Below are 19,896 nucleotides of genomic sequence, written 5' to 3' on the forward strand. Positions count from 1 at the left end.
TCCTTTCTCCTTCCCTCCTTCCTCCCTTTCTTCTTTATTTTTCTGTTCTTCTCCTTCTCTTCCTTTCTTCTTCCATTATTTTCTTCTTTCCTCCCTCCCTCCCTCCCTTCTCTTTCCTTCCTCCTTCCATCCTTCCTTCATTCCTCTTGCTTATCCACCTTATCTTTCCCTCTCTTCCTTCCTTTCTCCTTCCATCCTCTCTTCTTTCCTCACTCAATCCCTTCCTCCTTTTCTCTTCCTTCCTCCTTCCATTCTTTCAGCTTCCTTCCTTTTGCCTATCTACCTTCTCTGTCTTTCTGCTCTTTCCATCTCTCTCTTCCCCTTCGCTTCTATTCCTTCCTCCTTCCATCCTTTCACCTTTCCTCCTTCCTATTTCTTCCTTCTTCCTTCCTTCTGCCTATCTACCTTCACCTTCTCTGTCTTTCTGCTTTTTCCCTGTCTTCCCCTTTCCTCCCTCCCTCCCTTTTTCTTTCTTCCTTCCTTCCTCCTTCCTCTTGCCTATCAACTTCATCCTCTTTGTCTTTCTGCTCTTTCCCTCTCTTCCCCTTCTCTTCCTACCTCCTTCCTTCTTTCCTCCCTCCCTTCCTCTTTTTCTTCCTTCCTTTCTTCTTCCATCTTCCTCCTTCTCCTTCCTCCTTCTTCCTTCTATTCTTTCTCCTTCCTTCCATCTTCTTCCCCCCCCTCTCTTCTTCTTTTCCTCCCCCCCTCCTTCCTTCCTCTCCTTCCCACTCTCTCCTTGGGACGGGACAAAACCCAAGAGCTAACGGGGTTGGGGGTAGGGGGGCAGCAGAGACCAAATAAAGTCAGAATATCTTATTAAAACTTTCCTATTTGTTGGATCGCATTGCTGCGAACTTATAAACCAAATCAGGGGAACATTTTGCAACCAATGGTGCTGCAAAGAAAGGGGGAGAGGGAGGCGGCCCTGCCGTTTCCCCAGTTTTGCAAGGAATGAGAAATGGTGCTTTAATCCGAAGCAAAGGACGACTGCAATCAGAACCACAGACAGGGAAAGATCCTTGTAGCACAAAACCCACCTTTGCATGGTCGTGAGAACACAGGTGAAACAAAAAAAAAAAGCACAGCGCCCTCCTGAAACCGCGTTAACATAACGTCCCTCCGCCCTGTGAATGGGACTCAGCGTCACTCCGATTTGAATACGAGCACACAGAGCTGGGCAGGGAGATAAGCACCTTCATTTGCATTCTATATGACCACGATGCTTTGCGAGGAACAATCCCCAGGGCTCTCCCTGACTTTTTGCAGATTTTTCCTTTCGTGCTTAAAAAAAATTGGGACTTTTTAAAAACGCCACGGGACGCGGGACAAATTGTTCAAAAGTGGGACGACTGGTCACCTTATCCCAGATCAATACCTCTGTGAGGTAGGTTGGTCCAAGAGAGAGAGATTAATCCAAAACCCCACCGAATTTACAAGGCCATGTTTGGATTGAAGCTGGGCCTTCCTTTTCCTTGTCTGACACCTCAACCACTACACCCCACTGGCACTCAAGAGCAAATAAAGAGAGAAAGAGTTGTCCTGAGCATCAGGGGTGAGTTGCTGCCAGTTGTGCTACCAGTTTTCAACCCCACGTGCAATGCACATTCACACTGTTCAATGGAAATTGTTCTGTGCACATGCACAGAACAATTTATAGTGAATTGCAATGCGCAGTCACTAAAATCCAACATAGTGGTGACATCAGCGGCGGGGAGGGAACCAGTTCAGGGGCAGGGCAGGCCTGAGTCACTGCTGGTTCTGCGACCCAGGCCTGAATTCCACTACCGGTTTGGCCGAACCGGGCCAAACCGGCAGCAACCCACCTCTGCTGAGCATTCAAAGAAGGACGGTTCTTCTACCATCCACCAAGAGTCCTTTTATTTCAAATGCATCTGCTAGATGTCAGACCTGGAAGCCATCTTTTACCTTTGAGACTTCAGGCCTGCCACATTTTCTACTGTGGGATTATGAGAGGGAGGATTATACAGAGTGTAGATGATTTATAGCCATAATAACATTCTTTCTCAGAAAGTCAAGGTCATCTGGCCCTGCAGCTGTGATGAGGTGATTAGGAGGCATCTCCTGCTTTGGATGGAGCCTGATTGGGCCATGTGATGGACATGTGGATGCTGGGCAGGGACTTGAACTTTCTTTTGGGTGGGGAAAACCTGGAAACCTTCAGATTTGGGTTTTCCCAGATGTGCCAATATGACATCTCTAATAAAATGGAACTTTGAGGAAACTCAAGCCGCAGAGTCTTCTTTTGTTGGGGGTGTTACTTGGAACCCTGACACTAGATAGATAGCAATAGCAGTTAGACTTATATACCGCTTCATAGGGCTTTCAGCCCTCTCTAAGTGGTTTACAGAGTCAGCATATTGCCCCCAACAACAATCCGGGTCCTCATTTTACCCACCTCAGAAGGATGGAAGGCTGAGTCAACCCTGAGCCGGTGAGATTTGAACAGCCGAACTGCAGAACAGCAGTCAGCTGAAGTAGCCTGCAGTGCTGCATTTAACCACTGAGCCACCTCGGATAACTTTCAAATGCATCTGCTAGATAGATAACCCAAATTCAATCAAAGATGTGGTATCTTGGACCTTTATGTTGCTCTACTAGTGTCCTTTCTCCTTGGCCTTGCTAACTAATAACTTTTCAGCAAGATCTGGAGGGACACAGTTCCCCATTTTGGAACTTGCTAGTAGACTGATGTCTGCTTTCAAATGGGTTAATAGACCTGGAGGAAGTGGACTAGGGCATTAATTCAAAGAGGAGAATAGGTGTGGGAAGATATCTTAAAGGAAAGAAAATGAAGGAACTTGTATCCTGTGACATTCTGATTCTATCTTTGTAGAACCACTCTCATCTGTTTGGGATCCAAAATTTAATCTTCTCTTAACCACCCAAAGTTAGGAAAGCTTACTTGCAAGTAAAAAAAGGCCACCAATATGGTCCTGGCTCAGCTAGCTTAGATATTAATTATGTTTTTAAGTTTTAAAAATGTCACATATTTAATCAGATCCTTTGTAATGTATGTGCTTAAAGACAAATTTAAAAAGGAGTTAGCCCACCTAAAATTCTAAGGAAGAGATGATGGAAAATCAGCTTGAAAGACAAATGAAGATCAAACATTTTCTTTAGGCTGAACTATCTTTAGGAATAAGATATCTTCAACAAAATGGTCTTTTAGCAGAATCTCAAGGCTGATTTACATGTTCTATGTATAACATCCAACTGATTCTTTGAAGTATACATCTTTTGTAGACAGGATCACCAATGCTGAAGAAGAAAATATCTGCAGGCTCAGAAAAAACTCAAGATTTGCAGGTGTACCAAACATTGGTAAGGGAAAAGCCAACTCGACAAAGTGGGATACTCAAAAGTAAGCCATAGAATAGAATAGAATAGAATAGAATAGAATAGAATAGAATAGAATAGAATAGAATAGAATAGAATTCTTTATTGGCCAAGTAATAGCAATAGCAATAGCAGTTAGACTTATATACCGCTTCATAGGGCTTTCAGCCCTCTCTAAGCGGTTTACAGAGTCAGCATATCGCCCCCAACAATCCGGGTCCTCATTTTACCCACCTCGGAAGGATGGAAGGCTGAGTCAACCTTGAGCCGGTGAGATTTGAACAGCCGAACTGCAGAACTACAGTCAACTGAAGTAGCCTGCAGTGCTGCATTTAACCACTGCGCCACCTCGGCTCTTGTGTGATTGGACACAAAGGGAATTTGTCTTTTTCATCCATAATCATAACATACAACACTTAGTGATAGTCATAGGTTACTAATAAGCAAATATTTTTATAAATTTTAAACATGGTTATAGTCATATGGGGGTGGGGGTGGAATAGATACTAGGAAGGAAGAGAAGAATAATAGTAATACAGTCTTAGATAATTTGACAGTGTTGTAGGGATTAGTTGTTTAGCAGAGTGATGGCATTCAGGGGAAAAACTGTCTTTGTGTCTAGTTGTTCTGGTGTGCAGTGACCTGATGAAAGGAATGTCCTTCTGGGTTCGGCTCCAAGTGGGGAAAAAGACACTGGAGACATGGAGGCTGCTTGGAAAGATGGTTTATTGTTGGACAGGACCACGTGGCTTGAGCCCTGAACAGAAAAGGTGATCACATGCTTCAATGTTGGTGGAGAAGAAGAGAAGGGCTGAGGGAGGGGCTTGCTAGGCTTTTTATAACCTGTTCAGTCCCACCTCTCTGTTTCCTGTTCCTGTATTCTGACTGGTTGTCAGACTCCCATGGGGCCATGCAGGGGCAACTCTCTAGGCTGCGTTTTGAATCCAGGTTTGTTTGAGTTCTCAGATGCCATATGGTCAGTTGAGTAAAGGGCCAATATTATCATGCTTTTAATCCCATCCCCCTGCAGCTGCAGTGGAGAAGCCTTTATTATGTAAAGTGGACTGGCTTGACCTTCTTAAGGGCCCATTGACAAAAGTGGGGATAGGCAGGAATTACTAAGAGCCGAGGTGGCGCAGTGGTTAGGGTGCAGTGCTGCAGGCCACTTCAGCTGACTGTTATCTGCAGTTCAGCGGTTCTAATCTCACCGGCTCAAGGTTGACTCAGCCTTCCATCCTTCCGAGGTGGGTGAAATGAGGACCCAGACTGTGGGGGCGATATGCTGACTCTGTAAACCGCTTAGAGAGGGCTGAAAGCCCTATGAATTGGTATATAAGTCTAACTGCTATTGCTATTGCTATTGCTATATGCAGCTATTCTGTCTTTTAAAACATGTTTCTTTCTTTTCACATCCAGAGAAATATTCTGCCTTTTCAATATTTCCTAGGATGTTTCATTTTTCTGGGAGAAGGCTGGGTGATAACTTCCTATAGACCTATAGGTCATTTTGAGGGTAGAAGTTGAAACAATTTATGTCCAGGATGTGAGGGGTCTGTAGATACTTTCACAGCCCTCTTTTTGACTCGTCCAGTATACAGGTTCACAATGGAAGGCAGATTGGTAGCAATTGTTTTTTCTGCAGTTCTAATTATCCGTTGAAGTCTGTGTCTGTCTTGTTTGGTTGCAGAGCCGGATTGACAGCTGAGAATTCTAAGTGGCTGCAATACCTGGGTGACTATTTAAAAAAGCATTGTGGAAATATAGAATGGAATATCCTGGAAGGAGCACAGTTAGATCCATCTTGTATAAGAACCAAATTTAAGAACTGTGCTATCCAAGACAAGTTGCATGTCTCACTTATACCAAGCTTTTCACTTTTAGAGTTTTGGACTTCAGTCAAGTGATCTACTTCCTTTATGCCTTCTTCTATGTATCATTTTTCTATATAATAAAACTCTATTATAAAGTGTAAGAAATAGTAATAACCTAGCAAACAATATATAACTATTGCTATCTAGGGATAACTTCATTTTCACATTAAGCTACCTTCTCTAACCCCATGAATCCTTAAGGTTTTCATTGCAAATTCTATTCTCTTTCGTTGTTATGAAATGCAGCAAGGCTGATTTTCCCTTTTCTTTTTTCTTTTAAATACAGAAATATTAATATTATATTACTGTCTGTAGAGGATTAAGCCAAAGGAATAAAATTTGGGGCTGCATCCTTCTTTTAAAGGGATATGCATACAGGTGTACAAAATATCTGTGCAAATCTTACCAGCTGTCATTATATGGAGTAAATGAAGGAAAGAGGTGAGGAGAGAAAATAAGTGAAGAGCAAGTACCTATACATTGGAGTATTTCCTGCCATGAACTGTCTGTTAATAAAGTGGGTTTCTTTGCAATAATATACCAAAGAGAAAGAAAATGTGTGGCTATTCCATTGCAGCTCCAGAGACTGTGGCGACAGAAAAGCTGTCATATAATATAAAAGAAACCTGTCCTACACATAGTAAAACACATAGAACCGTGATGGCGAACCTATGGCACGCATGCCACAGGTGGCATGCATAGCCCTCTCTGCGGGCACACGAGGAGTCATTCAGGTCAGCTCCACCGCGCATGCGAGTGTACCTCCTGCCGGGCAGCTGGTTTTTAGGTCTCTGCTGCGCACGTGGGAGATGCACGCACATGCATGGTGGAGCGGGGGGGGGTCATGCATGCATACGCGGGGGGAGCACGGAGGAGGCACCCCTCACACCCCATTTTTGGTTTCAGGAGGCTTCAGCTAGGCCTGCTGGGCCCAAGACAGGGCACTGGGGGCTACATGTGCATGTGCAGGGGTTAGGGGAGTGCGGGAGCGTGCGCATGTGCAGGGGGTGAGGGAGCATGGAGGGTTGTGCACGGATTGCATTATGGGTGTGGGCACACTCGCACACACTGTTGCACGCACGCTCACACTTTCAGCTTGCAAGGACAAAAACGTTAGCCATCACTGACACAGAATGTGGGTCATATAAGCAAGGGACCTTTACATCAGGGCCAGGGGTGGGTTCCTGCCAGTTCTAACCTCTTCTATAGAAGAGGTTCCACAAATCTACCGTGCCGTTTAGAACTGGTTCCAGCTCCCTCCCCCCCCCGCCACCTGTCTGCACCACGCTTGCCCCGCCCGCCGCTCAAAGATTGGCTGGCTCACCAATCGCCCCACCCGCCTCTAAGAGTCCTATCTAAACCTTAAATTCTTAAAGCTGTCAAGTTTAAACACTCCTGGGGGGGGGGTCTAAAAGGTTAAGGGTGCAACGGTCTTGTAACTTGACAGCTTTAAGACTTGCACACTTTAATGCCAGAGTTCCTGAGCCAACATTTTGGTTGCTAAGCAAGAGCGTTGTTAAGTGAGTTTCACCACATTTTACAAGTTGGCCATGCCCACCCAGTCACATGACTGCCAAGCCACTCCCATTCAGTCACATGGCTGGCAAGCCACTCCCACCCGGTCACATGGCTGGCAAGCCACTCCCACAAAGCAGGCCACACCTACAGAAGAGGTTCTAAAAAGTTTTGAAATCCACCACTGATCAGGGCTGTCAAACTCGTGGCCCGCAAGCTGGATGCATCACGTGCTGGCCACACCCATGGCTGTTTACTAAGGGGAAGGGGGGAAGTCACGATACATCATGTGATATCACCATGACGATGTGAGTTTGCCTTAGATAGTTTTCAGAATGCAAGGCCTTCACATGAGTGAATGGGCCCTTCTGCCAAAATAAAGATAATTTTATCTTTAAAGAAAGTTAATATGTCAAGGAAAGGAGGAACTAGCATGGTTTTGTCACTGTTAGTATTAGCAGCACACACTAAATATTTCTATATCCTGCAGACGACATATCTCAGTCATTCATACAGAATATAAAGATAGCAAAGTCTCTAGAAAATTTGAATAAATGCTCAAAAGCAAGATAAGGGGATCACTAGGTTACAATCAGCTGCCAAGCAACTTTTAGGAATGCACGAGCTATAAGGGCCCACTCTGCAGAATGAGTAAGACAGTTGTTTTTTGCTGATTTCCTAAAGGTTAAAAAAAGTGTAAGATTAATTGCTTTACTAAGCTGTACCTTAACCAACAATGTAAGGCAAAATTAACTGCGTATCAGCTGTGACAGATATGAAGATATCAATAGTACACTCAACCCATCTGTTTAGGGCACTTATCCAAGTCTGTCTGAATGATCTGACTGCAGATGTTGGCAGGGCAAAATGAGCTGTTCTTCACATCATACAGAATTAGCTTTTGGAAATAGCTGCCTTGAGATGTTACAGTGAATGCTGCCTTGGAAAGTTTAGAAGGAAGAATTGGGCTTGCCCTGAGTGGAATTATCTCTTTGATGATTCCATTGATTCGGGAAATGGCCATCGAAGATTTGATTAGAAGTGTCCAACTCAGTTTAAAGTATTAAAATACACTTGATCACTCAAACTGAAGGGATGTTTTGCATAAACTCACCTTCTAGTCAAATATTGTAATCAGACAGTTAATGTAGCCTTGATTTCAAATTCAACTAATTATGAACAAGTGGTGTGTTTTGTTCAGAATATAAGCTATTTTGTCAGATGGTCACTTATTACAATGAAAAGTATTAGGGGAAAACATATCAATGCATTACTGTAGACGACCCAGTTAGTATCTAGAAAATCCAGGGGTTTTATGAGGAAGCAATTCCATTTTACCATGAGAATAGATGGGAAGGGAAGCATTTCCCCAGGTTTGAGTCAGAACTTGAGTGATCTCTGGTCCTATTGATGTTTTTGTTTTTTTTATTTATTTTGTGAGTGGGCCATTGTTTTATCCTGGGATTTTACATTGTGGTTTTAATCCTTGTGTGCCACTCAATCACCTGTGTGTGAGATGGGTGGCCCTATAAACCATATAAATCAAAACTGAAAAAATTGAAAAGACGAAAACTCAGCCAGCCTTCAGAAAAAGGCTGCCATCCTAAATCAGACCATTCACACAAGCCCTATCCCTCAAGGTGCATTTTACTCTCTCTTGCTCACCACAGTTATCTTTCTGGTAAGATGGCCACATGCAAAAAAAAGCGCCCTGCAGGTTGTAGCCACTCATTTTACTGATTGATTGGTCTTCTAAGAACACCAAAAGAGCTCAGAGGCATTCTTGTAAATAAACATGATAGAGATTGGTAATAGGCTTTTCCACAAGTCAACTGTATTTTTTAAAAAGAAATCTCAAACATTTAATGTTGAGGTTTGACAATTGGAACTCTTTATAACTATAGAAATACTGTGTATTGTTGTTGACTTTAGAATAAGAGATTAATGATTTTTTTTTATATCTGCACCAAAGAAAATTGGAAGTTGTTCTCCTTTTTCCCCTTTCTCTCTTTAGCTTTCTTTTTGCCCTCCTGATTTTGCTTTCTCTTTAACTCTTTTTTCCCCTGAACACCCCTCCTTTTTAAAAAAAAAATCCTTTGCTGAAACTTAATTTAAAAGAAAATCTAGAAATTAAAATTAAAGTCAGGTTGAGCAAGGAGCCTGGTGGGAGCCAAGGAGTTGATCAGATCCTGGAAGATCACAGCTGATCAGATAAACAAAAGCAACCCCAAAATTACCTCATTCAGATGTGACCAGACCAGTGGTGGGTTTCAAAAATTGTTCGAACCTACTCTGTGGGAGTGGCTTGCCGCCCATGTGACCAGATGGGAGTGCCTTGCTGCATGTGACCAGATATGAAGATGCCGATGACACCTGTCAGAACCACCTTAAATTACCTCACACACAGCACTGGCATGCATAAGAATATGATGTAAACTTGTTTTTTAAAAGGCATCTTTGGTTTGCGTTAAAACAACTTCAACACACGCAATGTTCTGATTGCACCACAAATGCAGTAGTCATCCTTACCTTTCACAGAGGCACTGAGTTTTATAAATAGGAGCATGATAGTGTAGAATAATCATATCCAAGGACCAGTGGTGGGTTTCAAAAAAATTTGGAACCTCTTCTGTAGGTGTGGCCTGCTTTCCGGGTCCACTGGTGGAACCTCTTCTAACTGGTTTGGTAGATTTGACAAACCGGTTCTACCGAATAGGTGCGAACTGGTAGGAACCCACCTCTGGACCAGACCACTGAGTAACAGAGATTCTCACAAGCTGCTCCACCAGGGCAACCAAAGAGTCGACCCAGGGGCTATATACCAGGGGTAAAATTCAGCAGGTTCTGACAAGTTCTGGAGAACCAGTAGCAGAAATTTTGACTAGTTCAGAGAACTGACAAATACCACCTCTGTCTGGCCCCAGAGTGAGGAGGGAATGGAGATTTTGCAATATCCTTCCCCTGCCATACCCACCAAGCCACGGCCACAGAACCGGTTGTAAATATTTTTTTAATTTCACCACTTTACATACCCCCATGAGAAACTTGGTTGGTTTCTATGGTTCCACCACAAAACCGCGGACGACAAAATCGCGCTCGACGAAAGCGTGTACGTGACATCATCACAGTGCGATGAAAACATCGCGCTGTGATCGATAAATGTAAAAATAAAGCGAAAACCTTACCCTAACCCCCCCAAACCTAACCCTAAACCTAACCCTAAACCTAACCCTTAACCTAACCCTAAATCTAACCCTAAACCTAACCCTTAACCTAACGCTAAACCTAACGCTAACCCTTAACCTAACGCTAAACGTAACCCTAACGCTCTAAACCTAAACCTAACCCTTAACCTAACCATAACCCTAACCATAACCCTAACCCTTACCTTTATGTGAATCGGCTTGCTTTAATTTTATTTTTATTTCAATTTTTTTTTTCGTCGCGCTGTGATGACGTCAAATGCGCGCTTTCGTCGAGCACGGTTTTGTGGACCGCGGTTTTGATGGGTCACGGGTTTCAACATTGGTCAAGTTTTCCACAGTTGTGTGAAACCACCAGCTTAGTTAATGATCTATGCTAAACCAACAACCATGTGATTCTTGGTGAACTCTTTAACCAAAGTAAGCATGTCGAATAAACCCAGATGGAGAATAGCTAGGATGAAGGTTTCAGTTACAACTCCCCTAAAGCTGGGCTTTCCAGACTAACAGTCAGAAATTGATCATGTAGATGTGATAAAACAAAGACATGAATGAATGACCAGAAGCCAGATGGTAATAAATTTTTGCTCCAGGGGAGGGGGGAAAATAGAAAAAAGACAGATGACTGTCAGTTTCCAAATAAATTAGGATTTTATGAACAGATATTTTTAATCAAGTTGCCCTTTGTTTTATTCTCTGCCATTAACAACTTTCTTTTCCCATGCCCTCCCTTCCACATTTCTCCTCTTCTTGAGGGTCACACCGACAAACAAAACAGCAATATTTTCAGAAAAGAAACACCAGCCGCCACAGACAAACTCTGGGAATTGGTGCCTTCATCATTTCGCTGCGAGAAGTGATATTTTTTTTTGCCGACCTGAAATGCTGCCTGTCATAAGGGGCTTGACCTAGAGGCGTCTTGTGAGACAAAATTATTTCAAAGGCAAACATCAAGGTAATTCATTGGCAACTCACTGCCCATTATTAACTCTGCAGAGAGTGACCTCAATATAGAAACGGTAGATTGATCTATCCTGTAGCCGTTTGGCTTCCTAATCATTTAAGAGTCCTTCAACTGTGAGGAGCTCGTTTTGCCTGTCAGAGTCTAACTGATGTTGTCATCACAGGCAATCCTCGACTTACGATCATTCATTTAACGATAGTTCAAAGCTACGATGGCCTCAGAAAAAGTGATTTACAGCAGGGGTCCCAAACTCCCAGACTGCATTATTCGCTTCACCATGGTAAAAAGTTGTTGTAAAATCGGGTCCAGGCATATGAAAATTCATTTAATATGCATCCCCTAGCAACCAAAATTACTGTCCCAATTATGGACATTCGTTGCGGACTATGTATATTGCTGAGAGACAACCTGGAAATCACTTGATTCCTTTAAATTGCCCTTTCACACACAGAATCCTCCTGCTTGTCAACTGCCTCGTTGACAATAGGCTGTAGCAAAATTTCAGCAACATTCACGTCCAGTATCCAGAAGCTTCAACTAGTGCAAAGTGCAACCACCCAAGCTATACTGGGTACCAGTGGTGGGTTTCAAAAATTGTTCGAACCTACTCTGTGGGTGTGGCCTCCTTTGTGGGAGTGGCTTGCTGCCCATGTGACCGGATGGGAGTGGCTTGCCACCCATGTGACCGGATATGAAGATGCCGACGACACTTGTCAGAACCACCTTAAATTACCTCACACACAGCACTGGCGTGCATAAGAATATGATGTAAACTTGTTTTTTAAAAGGCATTTTTGGTTTGCGTTAAAACAACTTCAACACATGCAATGTTCTGATTGCACCACAAACGCAGTAGTCATCCTTACCTTTCACAGAGGCACTGAGTTGTATAAATATGAGCATGATAGTGTAGAATAATCATATCCAAGGACCAGTGGTGAGTTTCAAAAAAATTTGGAAACTCTTCTGTAGGTGTGGCCTGCTTTCCGGGTCCACTGGTGGAACCTCTTCTAACCGGTTCGGTAGATTTGACAAACCGGTTCTACCGAATAGGTGCGAACTGGTAGGAACCCACCTCTGCTGGGTACTCAAAGAAGGGCACATATAACATCTCTGTTCTGTGAACTGCATTGGGTACCAGTTTGCCATTGGGTCTAATTGAAGGTGTTGGTTATCACCTATAAAGCCCTACATGGCATAGGATGAGGCTTCCTACGGAACCAGCTTTGTTCCATCATGTTGGCCCATCCCACTCAGTCAAGCACAGAAGGCATATTGCAGATCCATCAGTTAAAGAACTTTGGGGGGAGGTTCTAGGAAGAGAGCCTTCTTTGCCATTGCGCTCACCCTACCTATAGAATAGTCTTCCCTGGAGGGGAGGCAGGCCCCCACTTTCCTGGCCTTCCAAAAAGGATTTAAAGCATGGCTCCGTGGCCTTGCCTGAGAAGGCTAAAGAAGCACACCGTTGGGTGCCATGAGTGCATGAGAGCTCTCCCTTTGTCTGTATCAACCAATTTTTCACAGGGCTAATGACTCTTGCCTCCTTTAAAAAAATATAACTATTTAAAAAATTTAGTTCAAAATTTTTACTCTTAACATTTTAATTTTATATATACTAATTTTAAATTTCAATGTTTTATTCTACACTCCAGAAGGCTGGAAATGGACACGTTTCCAACCTCTGGAGGGCATCCGGAGCCCGTGGGAGGCAGTTTTCGCCCTCCCAGAGGCTCGAGGAAAGCCTCCAGAGCCTGAGGAAGGTGAAAATGCCCCCTCTCCATGGTGCAGGATGCCAACTACGTCACACCCACCATGGCCATGCCCAACCAGCAACCTGGCAGAGAACCCATTGCTGAAATTTTTGAAGCCCACCCCTGGTTCTGGTTCTTTGATTCCATTCCTCCAAATGCCTCCACAGTTGCCCATTGCTTCTTCCAAGGCCATCGGCTTTAATGACTTTCTAAAAGTGCAGCATCAGTTTTGAATGTGTGTGTGTGTGTGTGTGTGTGTGTGTGTGTGTGTGTGTGTGTGTGTGTAATCAAATTCCTAAAAAAAATAAAAAATCCAACCTGACAGCCTCCCTCCCGTTCAGTGGTTAATGGCTACCCTCTGCAAACATTTATTTTATAGCCACTTTGTGGATTGTTCCATGGCATTTTAGCTGGCAGGCAGTCATTTGAACTATGATATATGGAATCCGTGCTTGCCGGAACGAGGAGGCCTCTGTGTCTGCAGCTGCAATCTTTGTAAGGGAAGCAGCATCTACAGCACCGGAGTTCTGTCTCTGTTTACTGGCTGGAGCGCTTCGTCTGGAATTCTAAAACAGGAGGCAGGCCTGCGTGTAATGGCTGTGCAACGCACGCCCGAGAAATAATTCAGCTGCAGATCGAGTAAAGCTTGAGGGCTGAAACCCAATCCAGCCACAGCAACAGGCAACGTATAAAAATGGCAACGGCATTCGGGGCTGCCCTTGTAGATTCTGCCAGAGCCATTCAAAGCTTTTTGCAAAGGTTTTGGGAGGCCCTGTGAAGACTTGAATGTAAAAAAAAAATAAGAAAAGGCATACAGCCACATGCAACAAGCTTCAGTAAAACCAACAATGCAACCTGTTTCCTCCAGCCATCCTATTTTGCAGGCCAAGATAATTGAGAGTACTTTGCTACAGGAAACCTAACTTCAGAATTTGTGGTAATAGAGGATTGTGTGATTCTATGTATGTGTGAGAGAGAGAAAGAGACAGACAGATGATAGATAGATAGATAGATAGATAGATAGATAGATAGATAGATAGATAGATAGGTAGGTAGGTAGGTAGGTAGGTAGGTAGGTAGGTAGGTAGGTAGGTAGGTAGGTAGGTAGGCAGGCAGGCAGGCAGGCAGGCAGGCAGGCAGGCAGGCAGGCAGGCAGGCAGGCAGGCAGACAGACAGACAGACAGACAGACAGAATATGACATTTTGCAACCTAAGGCCAAGAATCAGAGACCTCATTCCAATTCCATGTACAAGAAGAGAGCTAAGCTACAGAGGGAACAGAAACTCACTGAATGGTAATTTCCAAAAATGAATTGTAAGACATTTGGAAAATAAAATTTCTGGAATCAAATATCACCGAACAATAACTTATGGATCAGAGAAATCTCATAAACCAAGAGAGTAGGTTTTACAAGCATAGAAATTAATGAAGTGGCATAATTAAAATGAAAGAAAGATTTGAAGCTGAACATGTACTACAAAAACAATAGAACAAGTCGATATAAAATCCATTTTGATGCAGCCAATGAAAATTATGAACTTCAGAATGAAACACAACTACAATGGTCTGAATATCAACAATATTTTAGAGTAAAGGTTTTGGAATAAATGAAAGGAATCACAAAAACAAAAATTACCTCCTTTAAAATCTACCCAAAGAAAACATTTACATAATATTTTGCATGTGCAAATTTGGTTGGTAAATGGGTGACTTTGGGCCAGTCACTCTCTCAGTTCAACTCATCTCACAGGGTGGTGGTGGTGGTTGTTGTTGTGGAGAATTTTGGAAGAGGGAGAGGAAGGAGTATTGTGTATGTTCGCCATCTTGAATTATTTTTAAGGTAATAAAGGTGGAATAAAAATCTAATAAATAAATTTAAAAATCTATTAAAACTTAGGCTGGAAAATAAATCAGTTTTAAAAGGAAGTTGCAACCTACAAAGTTTAAAACAGCAAAACAACAAAATATCAGGAGATTAAAAGAAGTCTGAAACATAATGCATTCTAGGCAGCAAAACAATTGCCAAAGTCATGAAGGAATTAAGAGATTGGTAGTAACTTCTAATAAAATTGAATGATCTCAAAGTAGAAGCCAGCAATTCCAATAAAATAGGCAATTAAAGAACATTAATTTTTTCCAAGCTTAATTGAAAATATCAAAGTAAATGCCCTAAAAACAAAAGAGAAATATTGGTATTTTGGAAAACATTTGGTATATCCAGTTCAATGAAATGCCTACATGAATATATGATATAGAAAAACAAGCTAAACCTGAACAAATGGAAAATACTGTGACAATAAAAATTTGGGGGGAGGGGGTGGAGAAACAGGCTTAGAAAATGAAGAATTGGAGTGCAACAGAATAAGATGAGTTTAGTAGATTTGGGTATGCATTTTATACTCCAATCTTACAAATCATTTCATTCAATAGAAGACTGGCTCATTACAGATCAAACATGTATGATCATGAAAGACAAAATAAAAGCAAGACCCTAACAATTGTCTATCTACAACATTCAAGTTGTGGACAAGAATAATTGCCAGTAACATATACCCAGCATCAAATTCATTATACCTTAAAGACAGTGGTGGGATTCAAAATGTTTTACTACCAGTTCTGTGGCTGTGGCTTGGTGAGCATGGCATGGCTTAATGGGCATGGCTTGGTGGGGAAGAATACTGTAAAATCCTCATTTCTTGCTGATCAGCTGGGACTCGGGAGGCAGAGAATAGATGGGGCGGGGCCAGTCAGAGGTGGTATATACTGGTTCTCCGAACGACTCAAAATTTCTGCTACCGGTTCTCCAGAACTGGTCAGAACCTGCTGAATACCACCTCTGCTTATAGAGGAAATCCAAAAGTTCTAGATGTACAAAAGATCAACTGTGGATTGCTATAATAATATTTAAAAATTCTAAATGTATAAAACAAGGCTTTATAGGGCATGGAGTAATAACTAAAAACATTCCAAACTACTCCATAATTGGATTTTAAAAAATAATTGGAATCTTTTGATACTGATGGGAAAACTATAAAGTTTTTAAAAATGCATTTTAGAATAATGGAAAACAATATTGATGACAAATGTAGAAGAATTTGGAGAGATCAAATTCAGAAGAGGAATTTTTCTAGCAGACTATGTTTCTATTGATGGTAATTTTGAATAAAACATTATTGAGTTATGAATTATCCAAGCAAGAGGCAAAAGTCTCACATTTGCTCTAGATGGATGATTTGAAACTCTGTGAAAAATTCTCTAGAGAAATAAAATAGCTTTTAAATACAGTGATGGCATAAGATTGGCATTTAGATCGCATACATATGTGACATTGGAAATAAAAAAAAGGGAAAATAGAATATTCAGGTAGAATGGAAGAATGGAATGACACTAAAATCAGATCCCAACAATTGATGAAAGTATTTGCATGTTTTTGAACCAAATTTTGTATGCCCAGATGCAAAAAAAACCCAGCTCTTAATATGTAGAATAAGTTATAAAATAAAATGTGAACGCAATATAATTAGACAATTCTTGTTTTGACAGTCCTTAGTACACAGTAGATATTGCTGACTAGACATAAGCTGAACCAGATTAAAGCAGACGTAAAGTGAGATTTGGACATTAAGTGTGAAACCTACTGGGTCAGGCTGGACAGCCTCTTAGAGCCCCTTTACTTCTATATTAAAGCCACATAGACAGAGCTTGCAAAAAAAACCAGGAAGCCAGTGCCTAACCACAAGATGTCAAAAGCCCATGTCCAAAGCCTATGTCAAAAGTCCAAGGTTCAATTAAAGTTCATTAATGACACGTACTCCATAAACAAAAGGAGAAGTAAGACCCCATCTCCTTATATAAGGCTTTCTCCTCAAGGTAACCACTAATAAATGTGTTAAGTATTTCCATGTTGCAATGCTTTTGAGAATGTATAAGAATGCGTGCTTCGATAATGAAGGTTGTTCAGAACTTGCAATGCTAAGCCATGGGCTAACTTTCTGAACCTGGCTGCCAAATAAACTTTTCCTGTATCCTGAGAAGTCTAAAGCCTGTCATTTTCTGCAACAAGATGCTTTAGGTGGTAAAATCTGAAAATCTACAACCATGCATCTTGTATTACATCCCTAAAGTTACATACATTATTTGGACTTAACATGGAAAAATTGTGGCCATGGCATATTGGAAGTGAAGCAGATATGTAGGAGGTGATCAGAGGGCTAAATCAGTAGTTTGCAATCATGCTTAAGTAGACCTCTGCGGGCTCTTAGGCAGCCCCAAGTGGGGAAAAAATGCAATCCCTGTATATACAGAGGAAGCTACAAAAAAGCAAAGGGTACATTATGCATATAAGAGCCATTATGCATATGAAAATCTACAACCATGCATCTTGTATTACATCCCTAAAGTTACATACATTATTTGGACTTAACATGGAAAAATTGTGGCCATGGCATATTGGAAGTGAAGCAGATAATGTAGGAGGTGATCAGAGGGCTAAATCAGTAGTTTGCAATCATGCTTAAGTAGACCTCTGCGGGCTCTTAGACAGCCCCAAGTGGGGGAAAAATGCAATCCCTGTATATACAGAGGAAGCTACAAAAAAGCAAAGGGTACATTATGCATAAGAGCCGAGGTGGCGCAGTGGTTAAATGCAGCACTGCAGGCTACTGCTAGATCAGCAGTTCAGCGGTTCAAATCTCACCGGCTCAGGGTTGACTCAGCCTTCCATCCTTCCGAGGTGGGTAAAATGAGGACCTGGATTGTTGGGGGCAATATGCTGACTCTCTGTAAACCGCTTAGAGAGGGCTGAAAGCCCTATGAAGTGGTATATAAGTCTACTGCTATTGCTATTGCTATTGCTATATACTGCCTTTAAAATAAATGTAAAGGAAGGAAGGGGAAGGAGAGAAGGAAGGAAGGAAGTAGAGAAGGAAGGGAGGGAGAAAAGAAAGGGAAAATAAGGTGGTGTTACAACAGGCGCTAGGGATGGTAAACAAAGCAACCCAAACTGTATGTTATACCCTTTTAAATGGAATAACAAAAGTATAAGAATGGCAAAGAAAAAGAATAACTATGTGAATGTATACCTATAATTGTAAAGCATAATATAGGTAAACAATAATTTGTTATAAATAGCTAAGTATAAATAAATATAGAATTGTACATAAAAATGGGTAACGAATAAGGGGACCATGAATGCAAGATAGAAATGTATAGAAGGGAAACCACTAACTGTAAAGAAACCGATACGGAACTGCTGTATGATATATGATGGAACTTCTTGTTCCTATGTTGTTTTAAGTCATGTGTTTGTTTTTGTTTATGTGTTTATGCGTTTAAAATGAAAATTTTAAAAAATAAAAATAAAATAAATGTAAAAACATACTGAATATGCTCTATTGTATATGCTCCTATACGTTTTTTTTTCATCTATACGTTATCTTTTTCGTCACTAATGGGACTTGGAGGGAATGGGACACAGGAGAAAGGAGATTAAGGAACACTGATCTAAATAATTCAATGGCAAAGAAAAGATGTTAATAAATGCTTATAAGAAAGCTATTTTTAGTGTGAAAGAATCAAAGGTGTCATATAAAACCAAATAGTTACAACTATAAATGAAAAATTGGAAAGATAAAACACTGCGTGGTCAAGGCATGAAAGAAATGGAAGGCAAGGGGAACAGTAATAAAATTTGATCCCTGTTCTTAAAAAAAAGGATAAAGTTTACCCCTCAGTTATTTTTGTTAGGTATAATTACTGATTGTACAGTTGTAGAGATTAACCTGATTTTGCATTTAATAACCACAGCTAGACTGCTGGTGGCGCAATACTGGAGGAAGGAAGACTTGCCTACTATTCAAGAATGGACATTGAAAGTAACAAACCTAGCAGAGATGGCTAAAATATCAGCATATCTCAAGGACCATTCAAACGAGAGATATAAACTGGAGTGGAGAAGATGGATTGACTATACTCAAAATAAATATGGGACTAAGAAATTCCAGATAGTTTATGACTGAAGAAACAAGGAATGATATAATCTGTTTAGAGCTAGCCTAGCAAGGAGGAGTTAAAGCTCAAATGAAAAATGATATTAACTTTTTTTAAAGTTTATTTTAGAATGTTTTTGTTAAAGATTTATACCCTGCATTGGTTCTTGGAAGTTGGGGGGGGAGGTGGGGGACGGTTGGGTGGGGTGGGGAGGAGGGAAGTAAATATTTGTAAAAGTTTTTTTTTTTCAAAATTCTCAATAATTCTCCCTCCAGAAAGAAAAAGAAGCCTTAAGATTTGCAGCAGAAGAGCAAGCACAACCAACAACTAGGAACCAACAGGGATGTCAGGGTTCCAAATAATACCCCCACAGCAAACAAAACTCTGAGGAAGGCAGATTCCTCAAAGAATAGTTTTATTGGATATATCATATTGGCACAGTTCTGGTGACAACCGACACTGAAGATTCCCACGGTTTTCACCTAATTAAAAGTAAAAAAAAGTTTTTCCCCTTCCCCAAACAATCAGTCACATGGTCCAATCAAGGTGCTTATCCCTCCGCTCCAGTGTGACAACATTGAAGCTTCAAAATGGCTTTGGTCAGGTCAGCTTCGTAGTTGACAAGTGAATGCAGCCTTGTGAAAAGGAAGAGACTGTGGATCACCTGGTAGGTGGCTGGAGCAAAATTGCCCAGACGGATTATGAAACAAGCCACAATCATCTGGCAATAATGGTACGTCGGAATTGATGTATGGGTTTGATTTTCTCCCAAAAGTGCTCCAGAAAGACCCTATTTTTTAAAAAAAAAAAAACTTATGAGACTTCCAAATTGAGACAAACCAAAAAACAAATAACCAACTGTCTTTTGTGGGTAGAGCCGAGGTGGCGCAGTGGTCAGGGTGCAGTACTGCAGGCCACTTCAGCTGACTGTTATCTGCAATTCAGCGGTTCTAATCTCACCGGCTCAAGGTTGACTCAGCCTTCCAACCTTCCGAGGTGGGTGAAATGAGGACCCGGATTGTTGGGGGCGATATGCTGACTCTGTAAACCGCTTAGAGAGGGCTGAAAGCCCTATGAAGCGGTATATAAGTCTAACTGCTATTGCTATTGCTATAGAATTTCAGTGATTAAAATGAATATTTTACCTAGGATGCTATTTTTATTTCAAATAATATTGATACTGACAACAAGATATTTTCCGAATTTGTATGGCAGGATAAAAAAAATCAAGAATTAAATATAAATT

The sequence above is a fragment of the Thamnophis sirtalis genome, unplaced genomic scaffold (genome assembly GCF_051295495.1).
Source record: "Thamnophis sirtalis isolate CommonGarterSnake01/CBP01778 unplaced genomic scaffold, rThaSir2_p1.2 scaffold_5, whole genome shotgun sequence".
In the NCBI taxonomy this organism is placed as follows: Eukaryota; Metazoa; Chordata; class Lepidosauria; order Squamata; family Natricidae; genus Thamnophis; species Thamnophis sirtalis.